The sequence below is a fragment of the Microcaecilia unicolor genome, chromosome 11 (genome assembly GCF_901765095.1).
Source record: "Microcaecilia unicolor chromosome 11, aMicUni1.1, whole genome shotgun sequence".
NCBI lineage: Eukaryota > Metazoa > Chordata > Amphibia > Gymnophiona > Siphonopidae > Microcaecilia > Microcaecilia unicolor.
In genome coordinates this window covers 161,158,765-161,171,287 of record NC_044041.1, presented here as the reverse complement: position 1 = coordinate 161,171,287, position 12,523 = coordinate 161,158,765, and the positions used below count along the sequence as shown (strand labels likewise).

Here is a 12,523-nt window from a genome sequence, read left to right as displayed (position 1 = left end):
TTGATGGTGATGATTTGGAGAAACTAAAGCAAATCACAGTAGAACAGGAATATGTGATTGTTAAACTACAACTAGCAAATCACCTGAACTGGATGGTATACAACCTAGGATTGTGAAAATACTCAAAACTGAAACTGCAAGTTTATTAATTAATGATATGTTACCTATTACAATCTTCTTTGGTAGCCAAGGAATGGAAGATGGACAATGTAAAATCAGTTTTTTAAATGGCTGTAGGATGAATTCAGGAAACTATAGACCAGTGAGCCTGATGCCAGTGTTAGGTAAAATAGTAGAAGATATTCTGAAAAACAATATTGTTGAAACTAGCTAGGCATGAGTTAATGAGGCTGAGCCAACATTGGTGTGGTAGAGAGAAGTCTTCCCTTCCAAATTTTTTGAAGGTGTTTATAAACATGCAGATAAGGTTGTTTATGGTTTATTCTGGATTTGCTATATCACCTTATACATCAAGGCGGTTTAAAGGCTAAAGCATAAGCTAGAGGGAACACCATACAATCAGATAGGCCAGGAGGAGACATAGAGCTAGAATCAAGAGCAGATGGTGAAGGCAAGAAGAGAGGAAGAATGAAAGAGCAAGGAAAGAGGGGAGAGTATAAGGGGAAGTAAGGAGAGAGATGATGAGGGACTGAGGATGGCAGGAGTTGGGGGAAGTTCAGAAAGTTGTAAAAGGGATGAGAAAGATAGGTGAATGGGAAAGGGTAAAATGGAAAGAGGACTATAGTGTGAGGAGAAGAAAAAGTGGAAGAAGACTAGTGTGAAACAGAGATAAAAGGGGGCAAAAGAGAGTAGATGAAAGAAACAGGTGAGGATTGTATGATAAGAGTAGGAGAAGAGCAGTATGTGAGGGGTGGGAAGGGTGAGTGTGGAGTAGAGACCTGCATGGGAATGGGGTTCGTGGGAATCCTGCAGAACCTGCAGGGTTTCCGTGGGAATGGAAGAAGTTCTATGGGAATAAAAAAATCCTAAACTTAAATGGCTGCATGTGTGTGGATGTATCGAGTGACGCTTAGATAGTGACTCTGGCTGTGGTGAACTAGGGCTCATACCGGGCAGACTTGTATGGTCTGTCTCTCATATATGGCAATCTGGTTGGAACATGAGGACAGTGCTGGACAGACTTATAGTCTGTGTCCTGCAAATGAGAAGACAAATAGGCTGGAGTAGGCTGTGACGGCAACTCCAGCAGTTGGAACATAAGGATGGGGCTGCACAGACTTCTATGGTTTATGTCCCAGAAACGCCAAAGAAAGACCATAATCAAGTATATAATATCATGTTCATTGTTGATTTAATTATGAATTGATAATGAGTGTGACTATTGGGCAGACTGGATAGACCGTTCAGGTCTTTATCTACCGGAATTCTTTTTTATGTACCATTATTCTTGTGGGACTGAGTGGTTACAGGTTAAATTCTTGCGGGGATGGGTAAGATTCCAGTGGGGACGGGCAAGATTCTATCAAGGACAGGCGGGGACAGGTAAGATTTCTGTCCCTGTGCAACTCTCAAGTGTGGAGTTGAATCAGTTGACTTAGATTTAACTTTTACATACAGTTTTATGTATGTAAATTAGCATGCACATATACAGAACAATTTTAGAAAAGGCACTACTTATACATAAATATATCAGCATGCGGTGATTTTAAAGGAGGCACGTTCCGGGCAGTTCTTCAAAGTATATGTGCAATGCCTTATTTTATTATGGCTACATAATTTATAGGGGCAGTTTGAACTGTTGGGTTTGTACCTGCTTTGAATTACACATAACCCCTAGTTAACATATTTAGATCTAGAGTTTGGAGGAGTGCGTTGGGGGAACTGTGCTTATATTTTTGGCTTTTAAAGTCACCTCCTTGGACAGAAAGATTTTTGCAGGACAGCTCCCCAGTTGCATAGGTTCAAGTCTGGGCCTCGAAGCAGTAATGTTACCTCATGCTAACTGAGAGGACATGATCCCCTAAACATTACTGAGGAGGATGTTGGGAACATAACCAAACCAGAAACATTCTTCAATGTTTGGAGCATTAAAGTAAATCACAGTAAATCTAGAAGATTTAGAACGGCATCTTAGAAAAGATGTCCAACTCATAATATGTACATCCATGTCGGTATATTTATTTATTACACTTGTATCCCACATTTTCCCATCTATTTGTAGGCTCAATGTGGCTTACATAGTATCGTAGAGGCGATCACCAATATCGGTATGAACAAATACAGAGTGAGGTTGTGGTAGAATAAAGTTCATGCGTGACAGACAGATTTAGGAATCATGAGGAGGAAGAGTTAGAGCTTTGGTTTTGTTGTGTTGCAGAGTTGAGGCATTTAAGTTGGATCGTTCGGGTATGCATATCACATACTGACGTCCATTTCTCGTGTATTTTAGAACAGGATCTGCTGACATCCAGCCTGTTCTAAAATACATGAGAAATGGAAGTCTATGTGCAGCTGATGACCACATTTTATAAACTGAAACGTCCAAATTATGAACAGGGCAAAACAAGGGACGTGGATGACTGTGGCAGCATGCACACTACGTCAATAGCGTTCAGGCTTGCAAGTTTCTTATACATTTAGGTACAGTAGGTATTTCTGTCCCTGGAGCGTTCACAATTTAAAGAGGGAGAGGGGGGATGGGACTTGATATACTGCCGTTCTGTGGTTACAATCAAAGCAGTTTACATATTATATACAGATACTTATTTTGTACCTGGGGCAGTGGAGGGTTAAGGGACGTGCCCAGAGTCACAAGGAGCTGCAGTGGGAATTGAATCCAGTTCCCCTAATTCTCAGGGCACTGCACTAACCATTAGGCTACATAACTTCTTAAAAAGAAAAAGAAACCCACAAAGAGCTGAAGTGAGTCCTTTGGTTCTTAGACCACTCTGTTAACCATTAGGTTTCTCCTCAACTCTGCATGGGGGTCTATTAGGAAATTAATTTGACAGATTCTAGCACCCTGAATGTTTTTTTTTGTTGTTACATTTGTACCCCACGCTTTCCCACTCATGGAAGGCTCAATGCGGCTTACATGGGGCAATGGAGGGTTAAGTGACTTGCCCGGAGTCACAAGGAGCTGCTTGTGCCTGAAGTGGGAATTGAACTCAGTTCCTCAGGACCAAAGTCCACCACCCCAACCACTAGACCACTCCTCTGCTCTATAGTTCCTGAAGCATTCATAGATCCCTAGTATCCCTTGCTAGATTCATATTCTGGGACGGGAGGAGGACAGCAACCACTGGGGAATTAAGGAGGTGACGCGTTAATCCCTCCAGTGGACAGCTCCTCAATCAGAGTGCCTTTGTATAACCTGAACGTACCAAGTACCACGTCTAAATAAAAAGTTAACTTTTTAGACATAAACTTCCCTTCCCCTTCTGAAACTAACTTGTTACTAGTAATCTGTAAGCTATCATTTAAACACCTATAGCATCTGAAGATTGCAGGGTGGCCAATATTACCATAGCAAAACAGTGGGTGACAGCAGATAAAGACAAACATAGCCCATTGAGTCTGCCCAGTAAATTTGTTAGGGTAGTACCTGCTACAGAGTTCAGAATACTTTCTTCATGCTTTTGTTGTTTGGTGGCTGTACCTGCTGTAAAATGCAAATTACTTTCCTCTGTGCCTTTCTATTTTTTTTGGGGGGGAGGGGGTGAGGGAGAGGGATGCTACCTACTTTATAGAGCAGGCAACATCCCCCATGATTTTATGAGAAGTGCAAAATTTATTTCACAGTTGTTTCAGCTGAGGTACTCTATGCTTTGTTTCTATTCTCTTTATCAATCCACTGTGTCTATTCCAGCACACAGGGCCGGTCTTAGCAAGTGCGGGCCCTGTGCAGACCAATTTGGTGGGGCCCCATCCTAGCCCCGCCCCACCATAGCTCCGCCCCACCCTAGCTCCACCCCATTGATAAGATTATTCCATTTTTAGAATTTTTTTTTATTTATGAAATTTCAAATAAAGACAAATGAAGCTAAACTTGTACAAAAAAACTGATTGAAATAATAAGCACAATGCTATCATCATGAAACCTCCACTCCACAGAAATTATTCAGTTCAAGTCCACTACAATTAGTAGTTCCAATTCTCATAACAAAGGAGAAAATAAGGAAAAATATTAAGAAAAGATCCAGCACAGTGCTACACTGTACAAGGTATGCCAGGAATGCTTTATCTGCCTATGGCTGGAGAGAGGTTGAGTGACTCGATGTGGTCCCGGTCCGGGTCGGAGCGGAGGCACGAGGCAGAGTTGAGGCACACTGAGCGGGGCCCCCTTAGGCGCGGGGCCCTATGCGGCCGCCTCTGCCTAAGACCGGCCCTGCCAGCACATTTGTTTTTACTCTGCCATCTCTTTCAGGAGGGTATTCCAAGCATCCACCACCCTTTTTTGTGGAGGTGAGAGAAAACTAGTCAGTTTATTTATTTGGATTTTGCTCACACCTTTTTCAGTAGTAGCTCAAGGTGAGTTGCATTCAGGTACACTGGATATTTCTCTGTCCCAGGAGGGCTCACAATCTAAGCTTGTACCTGAGGCAATGGAGGGTTAAGTGACTTGCCCAAAATCACAAGGAGCAGCAGTGGGATTTGAACCGGCCACCTGTGGATTGCAAGACTGGTGCTCTAACCACTAGGCCACTCCTCCACTCTAGTTGTTAAAAGACTAGCAAATTGTGAAGAACTGCAGGAGGATGACTCGGCATCTAAATACCAATTTTAAAAAAAGCTCCAAGGGTGATCCAAGAAATTAAAGATTGGCAAAATGGTAGGAGCTATTCTAAACAAAAAAAAATTACTGACATATACATAGACATGGCTTAATGGAAATGAGTCAGCAGGAGTTTTGCAAACACAAGTCTTGCTTTAACAATTTATTAGATACTTGGAAGGCATAAACAAACACATAGATAAAGGTAAGTTATTTAATACAGAGTATTTGGATTTTCAGAAGACATCCGATAAAGTCCATAATGACAGACTCCTCAGTTATCAGTCTATGGCAATGACTTATCATGGATTTATAACTGGTTAAAAGACAAGAAAAAGAAAGTAGGACTCGATGGATAGTTTTCAAAATGGGGTACCTCAAGGGTCTGTACTGGGACTTGTCTATATCTATCTATCTATGTATATACAGTGTAATATATATATATATATATATATATATATATAGTAACCAGGTACCTTTCTTGTGCAGCCAAGAATAGAACAATCTCCTCCAGCCACAGGCTCCCGGTACAATGAAGAAATAGATGTCCACCAGTAACTTCAATCTTAAGGACTTTTATTCCATGCAGGTTTCTAGTACACAGTTCCAACAGCAGCATATCACATACCAGGATTCAATACAGGCTTACAGGTTCCAGTCTGGGCTCTTCAGGAGAGTTCAATATTTTAGGGACTTCTTCTACCCAAGGGTTTTCCCCTGCATCAGCTTCACAGTGAATTCAATACTTTTGGGACTTCCTCTCACCCAAAGAATCTCAGCCTGCTTCAGTACTTTAGGGACCTCCCTGCCCAAGGATTTTCAGCCTGCAAATACTTCTCCCCTTCTCTCTCCTGAACTGAACTAATGAGTCTCCTTCCCACCTGCCTTATCAATCCCTGGCTTCTGCCTTCACAACCAATCATTCTCCACTCATTAGCTTCTCTACACACCCATACCAGCTGAGTTGAGCATGAGCCTAATGAGGAGCTCCTGCACCCAGGGTTTCCTATCTCTTTCCCCCTAGTGGCAGCCAGCCTACACCTCCTGTTAGCCTACACCCATGTCCTCCCCCATTGCAGCTAGGAGTCCAGTCCGGGTTTTCCATCTCACCCCCTGGCACGTCGGATAAGCGCATGCTCTGTTTAACTGCATGCCGTACTTTGGTCCCGTTTTTGGCGCCATCAATTTCTATGTGGACAAACTTCGGTTTAGCACACCACTGATAAGTGCAAGATTCGCTTATATGCATGGTTTAAGACCGCTGCTCTGCAGGAAAGACTCTGTATAAGCGCGCGCACGGAATATGGAAGCCGATTGGCGCGTGACAACCAACAAGATTTCAAATTTACCGCCCCTTTAACTGCCACAGGCAGAATAAGTGAAAGAATGTTGTTAGAGTATACACTAGAGGAGTCGTCGTCGTGCAACTGAACGAATAAAAGTTCTTAAAAAATTAGAAAGCAAAGTCAAGCATCTATTGCTAAAGAATATGGTGTCAATCCCAGTAAAATTTCACCTATCTTGAAGCAGAAAGACCAGCTTCTGGAAGACTGGCAAAACAAGACAAATCCACACCAGAAACGAAAATGAGCGGGAAAAGCTGAGGAGGTTGAAGATGCTCTTCTTCAGTGGTTTTCTCAAGTCAGGAGCAGACAGTTTCCTGTCAGTGGTCCACTGCTTATGGAGAAAGCTAATCAGCTAGCTGAAAGTCTTGGACTAACTGAATTCAAAGCCACTGTTGGATGGTTGGAAAGATGGAAGGAGAGGAACAACATAAAATTCAAGAAACAACATGGTGAAAAACAAGACACTGATGACTTTGGTGCTGAAAATTGGGTTGTTTCAGTTCTTCCTACCATCTTGAATGAGTTTGCACCTCGTGACATTTTCAATGCTGATTAAAACTGTCTCAACTGGTGAGTGATTCCTAATGGAACACTTGCATTCAAACAAGCCGAAACTACAGGAGGTAAAACGTCGAAGGACTGACAGACGATCCTCCTTTGCTGCAATATGGATGGGAGTGAGAAGTTGGAACCACTCATCATTGGAAAGAGCAAACAGCCCCGTTGCTTCAAGAATGTTAAAAGACTTCCTATGTCATACGAGGCTAACGCAAATTCATGGATGACTGGGGAAATTTGGAAGCAGTGGCTAAAGAAGTTAGACACTAGAATGCGGGCACAAAAGTGTCAGATTTTGTTGCTTTGTGATAATTGTGCTGCACACAGTGATGATTTCAGGCTGTGTAACGTCAAGGTGGTCTTCCTGCCACCAAACAGGGCATAACAGCCAATTTCAAACAACATTATCGGGCTCTTGTGCTACGTCGTCTGATGAGCGTTATGGATGACCAGACAGGCAACGTGCTGTTGAACTGGCTCATAATCTATCACTGTTGGATTCCCTACATATGCAGAAAGAAGCCTGGAATTATGTTGCACAGGCTACCATTGTGAACTGCTACAAGTGGGCAAGCTTTGTTAGGGATGTGGAAAGGGACAAAACAGATGCAGCTGTTGCAAATGCGTCAGATGAACAGACTATTGACATCCCAGCCGGTGTTACTGAAGAGGAGTTTCATCACTACATAGCTGTTGATTACGTCTACAAACAGCTGACTACAGCACTGATGTCCAGATATGCGCCTATACGCAGGCAACGGCTGATGATGAAACAGATGATGAAATGAGCAGCAAGGCACATGCTGACGAAATTCAACAACCTCCTGTCACTTTTGCAAGAGCGCTGGAGAGTCTCAACACCGTGCGGGCCTATCTGGAGGCCACTGGATGTCAGTGCTATGACAGTTTTTATTGTCTGGCAGACGTAGTCTATGGAACTCACAGACATAAGAGTGTACAGAGGACTATGACTGATTACTTCAAGTAAGCCTAACGTCAGTTAACGAAGACTGTATAATGTTAGTTAACGGAGACTGTGTACTGTACGTATAATAAACAGTACATATGTTTATCAGATGTCAAGCTTCTTTGGGTCACAACGGTTAAGTGCACGCTCCGGTTAACTGCATGTATTTCTTTGGTCCCAGACCCTTGCACATATATATATGTTCTGGAAAAAGGAGAAAATTTGTAGATGATATAATAATTATTATTATTATGTATTACATTTGTACCCCGTGCTTTCCCACATAATGCAGGCTCAATGCGGCTTACATAGTAATTTGAAATACAAAATTAAGAATAGAATTTTCAATAAAACAGTAGTAAAACAACATAGTCGGGCTTAGTAGTGTATGATAAGTTGAGCTAGATAATATATGACTAGCCAGCTTATTTTCGAAAGTTATTGCCGGCCATTTCCCGACATAAATCGGGAGATGGCCAGCGATTTCGGAAAAGCGGCGAAATCAGTATAATGGAAAGCGGCATTTTTGACAGCATCGCCGCTTTCCCGTTGCTTCGCCGGAGAAAGTTCAAAGGGGCGTGTCGGTAGATTAGCGAAGGCGGGACATGGGCGTGGCTACCAGATGGCCGGCTTTCGCCGATAATGGAAAAAAAAAAGCGGCGTTAAGCAGTATTTTGCCGGCTTTACTTGGTCCTTTTATTTTCACGACCAAGCCTCAAAAAGGTGCCCCAAATGACCACTGGAGGGAATCGGGGATGACCTCCCAATACTCCCCCAGTGGTCACCAACCCCCTTCCAAACTAAAAAAATAAAACTAAAAACCTTTTTTGCCAGCCTGTATGCCAGCCTCAAATGCCGTACCCACCTCCATGACAGCAGAATGTGTTGTATCCTCCGACAGCCTTTCCCTGGTTGCGATGTGGCTCTCGGGTGAGTGTGACACCTTTTCTGTTAGGTGCACTGCAGAGTCACATTACCAATGCATTGTATTGGGTGTAGGGTACTGGGCTCTACTCCCATGGTGCTTTTCCCCCCTGCAACCAGGTCAGAGTGTGCCCTGTTTTGTTTCCTGTTGTAGTCCATGCGGTAGTGGCCATTTTTGTAAGCCAGTTTTAGTTCCCTTTCCTTTCCTGTGTTACCCACGTTAGAGAACATAGTTCATACCTTGCATGGTGCTGAAAGAGAGCATTGTACACCATTGTGCCAGCTCTGACCTACTGCTAATCTTAGTACCAGGGGACTCTTTGCCAGTGGGGCACAACCTCTGATCTGCAGTTAACTGTGAGCAATCGTGCTTATTTCAAGAAAGGACTTTTTCAGAGAGATTAGTCTTCAGGTGTGAACTGGTGTTATACAGCAGCAATAAGTCCTAGAAGCTGTATGCAGGTCCCTGGAGCAATTTTAGTGGGTGCAGTACATTTGTGGGTAGTGGGTTTGGGGGGCTCAGCTCCCAAAGTAAGGGCGCTATGCACGAGGGAGCTTTTCTGAAGTCCACCGCAGTGACCCCTAGGGTGGCTGGTTGGTGTCCTGGCATGTCAGGGGGGCCAGTGCACTAAAAATGCTGGCTCCTCCCACGGCCAGATACCTTGAATTTGGCCGGGGTTTGAGATGGCCGACATAACTTTCCATTATCGCTAAAAAACGAAGCCGGCCATCTCAAACCCCGGCCAAATTCAAGGCATTTGGCTGGCCGGAACCCATATTGTCGAAACAAAAGATGGCCGGCCATCTTTTTTGAAAATACGGGTCTGGCCAGCTGTTTGCGGCGCCGCCAAAATACATCGCCGTCCATGTATTTCGCCGGGGCCGTTCGATTATACCCCTCTGGGATTAAAGAAGGTAGACAGGATAGGATAATATTATTGAAACTCATTAAAATGGCAGAGGATTCTTATTTATTGCAGAAGGACCATGGGAGACTGGATGTCTAATGTGGACAACTGCAAAGTGTGATGCACATAGGAAATATATTCCAAGTACAGGTACAAAGTGCTGGGTTCCAAGTTAGGAGTCGCCACCCAAGATAAAGATTTTGATGTCATTATGGATAATAAGTTGAAATATTAAGATTGGTATGGTCTAGTTGCCCAAAATACCACCCCCCCCCCAAAAAAAAAACAACCCATCCCCCACCAAACACACAGGTAACAACCAAATAGAATGTTAGGACTATTCAAAAAGGAATGGAGAACATAATTGAAATGCTAGTGTGCCCATACCTTCTGGTTGCCCAATCTCAAGAAGGAGATAGTGGGACTTGAAAAGGTTCAGAGAAAGGCAACCAAGATGATGAACACCTCCCTTATGAAGAAAGTCTAAACAAGTTAGGGCAGTGCTTTGCAATCTTTTTGTGCCTGTGACCCCATAATTGTAGCTAAATAAAATTATGTGACCCCCCTGGAAGTACAGAATAATGATGTATCTATGGTGAACCCACCTAAGTCGTGACCCCAAAATCAGGTTTTGAACTGCATTTGGAGTCCCGACCCACAGTTTGGGTAGCTTTGGGTTAGGATTTCCTTCTGTTTGGAAAAGAGAACTAAGAGGAGAATTGAGAGATGTTATAAAATCATGAGTGAGGTGGTACTGTTGAATAGGTAACATAAACCTGAACGGTCCATCCAGTCTGCCCAACAAGATAAACGCATTTTACATGGTATGTAATACTTTATATGTATACCCGAGTTTGATTTCTCCCTGCCCTTCTCAGGGCACAGACCATAAAAGTCTGCCCAGCACTTTTCCTGTACTAAATGTTCTGAAGCTAACGTCGAAGCCCCTTAAAATTTACACTCCAGGTGAAAGTTATTTAATCTTTCAAACAATATTAAAACAAAAGTAAAATCCACGAAACTAATAAACAGCAGATTGAAAACAATATTTTTTTCACTTGGAGCACAATTAAGCTGTAGAATCTGTTACCAGACGATGTGGTCAAGTGACTAACATAGCGTGGTTCAAAAGCGGTTCAAACATTTCTAGAAGAAAAGTTAATAGAAAATGATTGGTTAAGCAGACCTGGGATAGCCATTGTTCATTCCTGGAAATGAGCTATGAGAAATAGATTTAGTTTTTTAGGATCTGCTAGGTCTTGTAACCTGGATTGTCCCATATCAGTGACAGATTCTGGGCGCGATTGACTTTGGTCTGACTTAGCATGGTTTTTCTTATGTTCCTATGGCCTTTTCTGTTGGACGCCACAGCAAATATACTTGTTCCTTCTGCAGCACCATAAAGGCTCAGAACTTGCTGATTTAGACATTCTTTTCCCCATCTAGATGATATATACAAAGTTATCCTTACAGTGTGTCTGGATATTCAGAAGGCATTTGATAAAGTCCTTCATGAACGATATCCGAGAAAATTAAAACATTATAGGGTAGGAAACAATGTGGATAGGGAGGTGGTTAAAAGATAGGAAACAGAGTAGGATTAAATGGAGACGTGAATAGTGACGTACCACAGGGACCTGCACTGGGACCATTGTGTTTTAACATATTTATAAATGATCTGGGAACAATGAGCGAGGTGACCAAATGCAAAAATAAGATTAGTAAATTTGGAGATTTTATTTATTTTTATTTTATTTACGTCAATTTATATACCGTATCTTATTGCTACTGCAAGACAGAACGGTTTACAATTTATAAAAAGAAGCAATACAATAAGTACAAATTGGACAAACATTAGAACTCCAATCATTACAGGAAAGCACAGCAAACCCACAAACTAGCTACATAAGATGAAAACAATATAACTCATGATTAGTACACAGGAGAACACCGCAAATACAAAAATTAAATACATAATATAATCTACACAGACAGATAATACAGTTTTGATTTAGTATATATTACAGATGCCCATTTATAACCTTTCTTCCATTATTCTAAATTCTGGTCTACATACTCGATAAAGTAGAAGGTTTTCAAAAGTTTACGAAAATGAAAGTAAGATTTCTCAAGTCTGATCTCTTTTGGAAGGCCATTCCAAAGAGAGGGAGACAAATAGAAAAAAGCCGAATTCCGTGTAGATTCCCATCTAGCCCTAGTGAGAGGAGGAATCACTAACCTGTTGTCTGTCAGGGATCTAAGGGTTCATGTGGCAGTGTAAGGAATAGTTAGATTTGACAGATAGTCAGGATTTAGTGTATAAAAAGCCTTATGGGTCAAAACTAAGGCTTTAAACTTAACTCTTGCTTCAACCGGAAGCCAATGCAGTTGATGTAGTAAAGGTGTTACTCTGTCATCCCTCCGGGCCCTACAGGGACTCAGTGTCTAAATGCCAGAAGAAAGTTAATGAGGACAACAGCAAAGTGATGCATATAAGGAAAAATAATCCAAACTATAAGTGCATCTTGCTGGGTATTTTATTAGGAATCACCACTGAGGAAAATAATCTAAGTATCATTGTGGACAATACACTGAAATCCTAGATATAATTAAGAAAGGAATGGAAAATAAAACCAAGAATATAATCGATAGTGTGATTGAACATAGGTTATTGTGTGGAGTTCTGGTCACTGCATCTTAAAAAGATATAACAGAACTAGAAAAGGTACAGAGAAGGGTGATAGACATGCTAAAGAGGATGGAGCACCTCCCTTATGGAGAAAGGCTGAAGAGATTATGGCTCTTCAGCTTGGAAAAGAGATGGCTGAGAGGAGATTTAATAGAGGTCTATAAAATTATGATTGGGGCAGGAAGGGTAAATAGGGAACAGTTATTTACTCTTTCAAATAGTGCACGCCATGAAGCTAATGGAGGATAAGGAGGAGGTGTTGGGTATTGACAGTGGATTCTGATCCTTAGAGTGAGTAGGCGCAGGAACCGGGAGGGCTAAAGAGGCTTCTCTGTGCCTCCTATCTCTGTCAGTGGTAGAGAGGAAAGAAGGGGAGAGTAAAAGTGTAGCAAGAGA

General features: G+C 42.2%; 1 protein-coding gene across 2 annotated transcripts in view; it reads left to right on the top strand.

Annotated features, from left to right (window-relative positions):
• Window positions 1–12,523, top strand: part of LOC115480231 (probable G-protein coupled receptor 132) — a 103,309-nt gene that overhangs the window by 67,095 nt on the left and 23,691 nt on the right. The window lies entirely within an intron of this gene.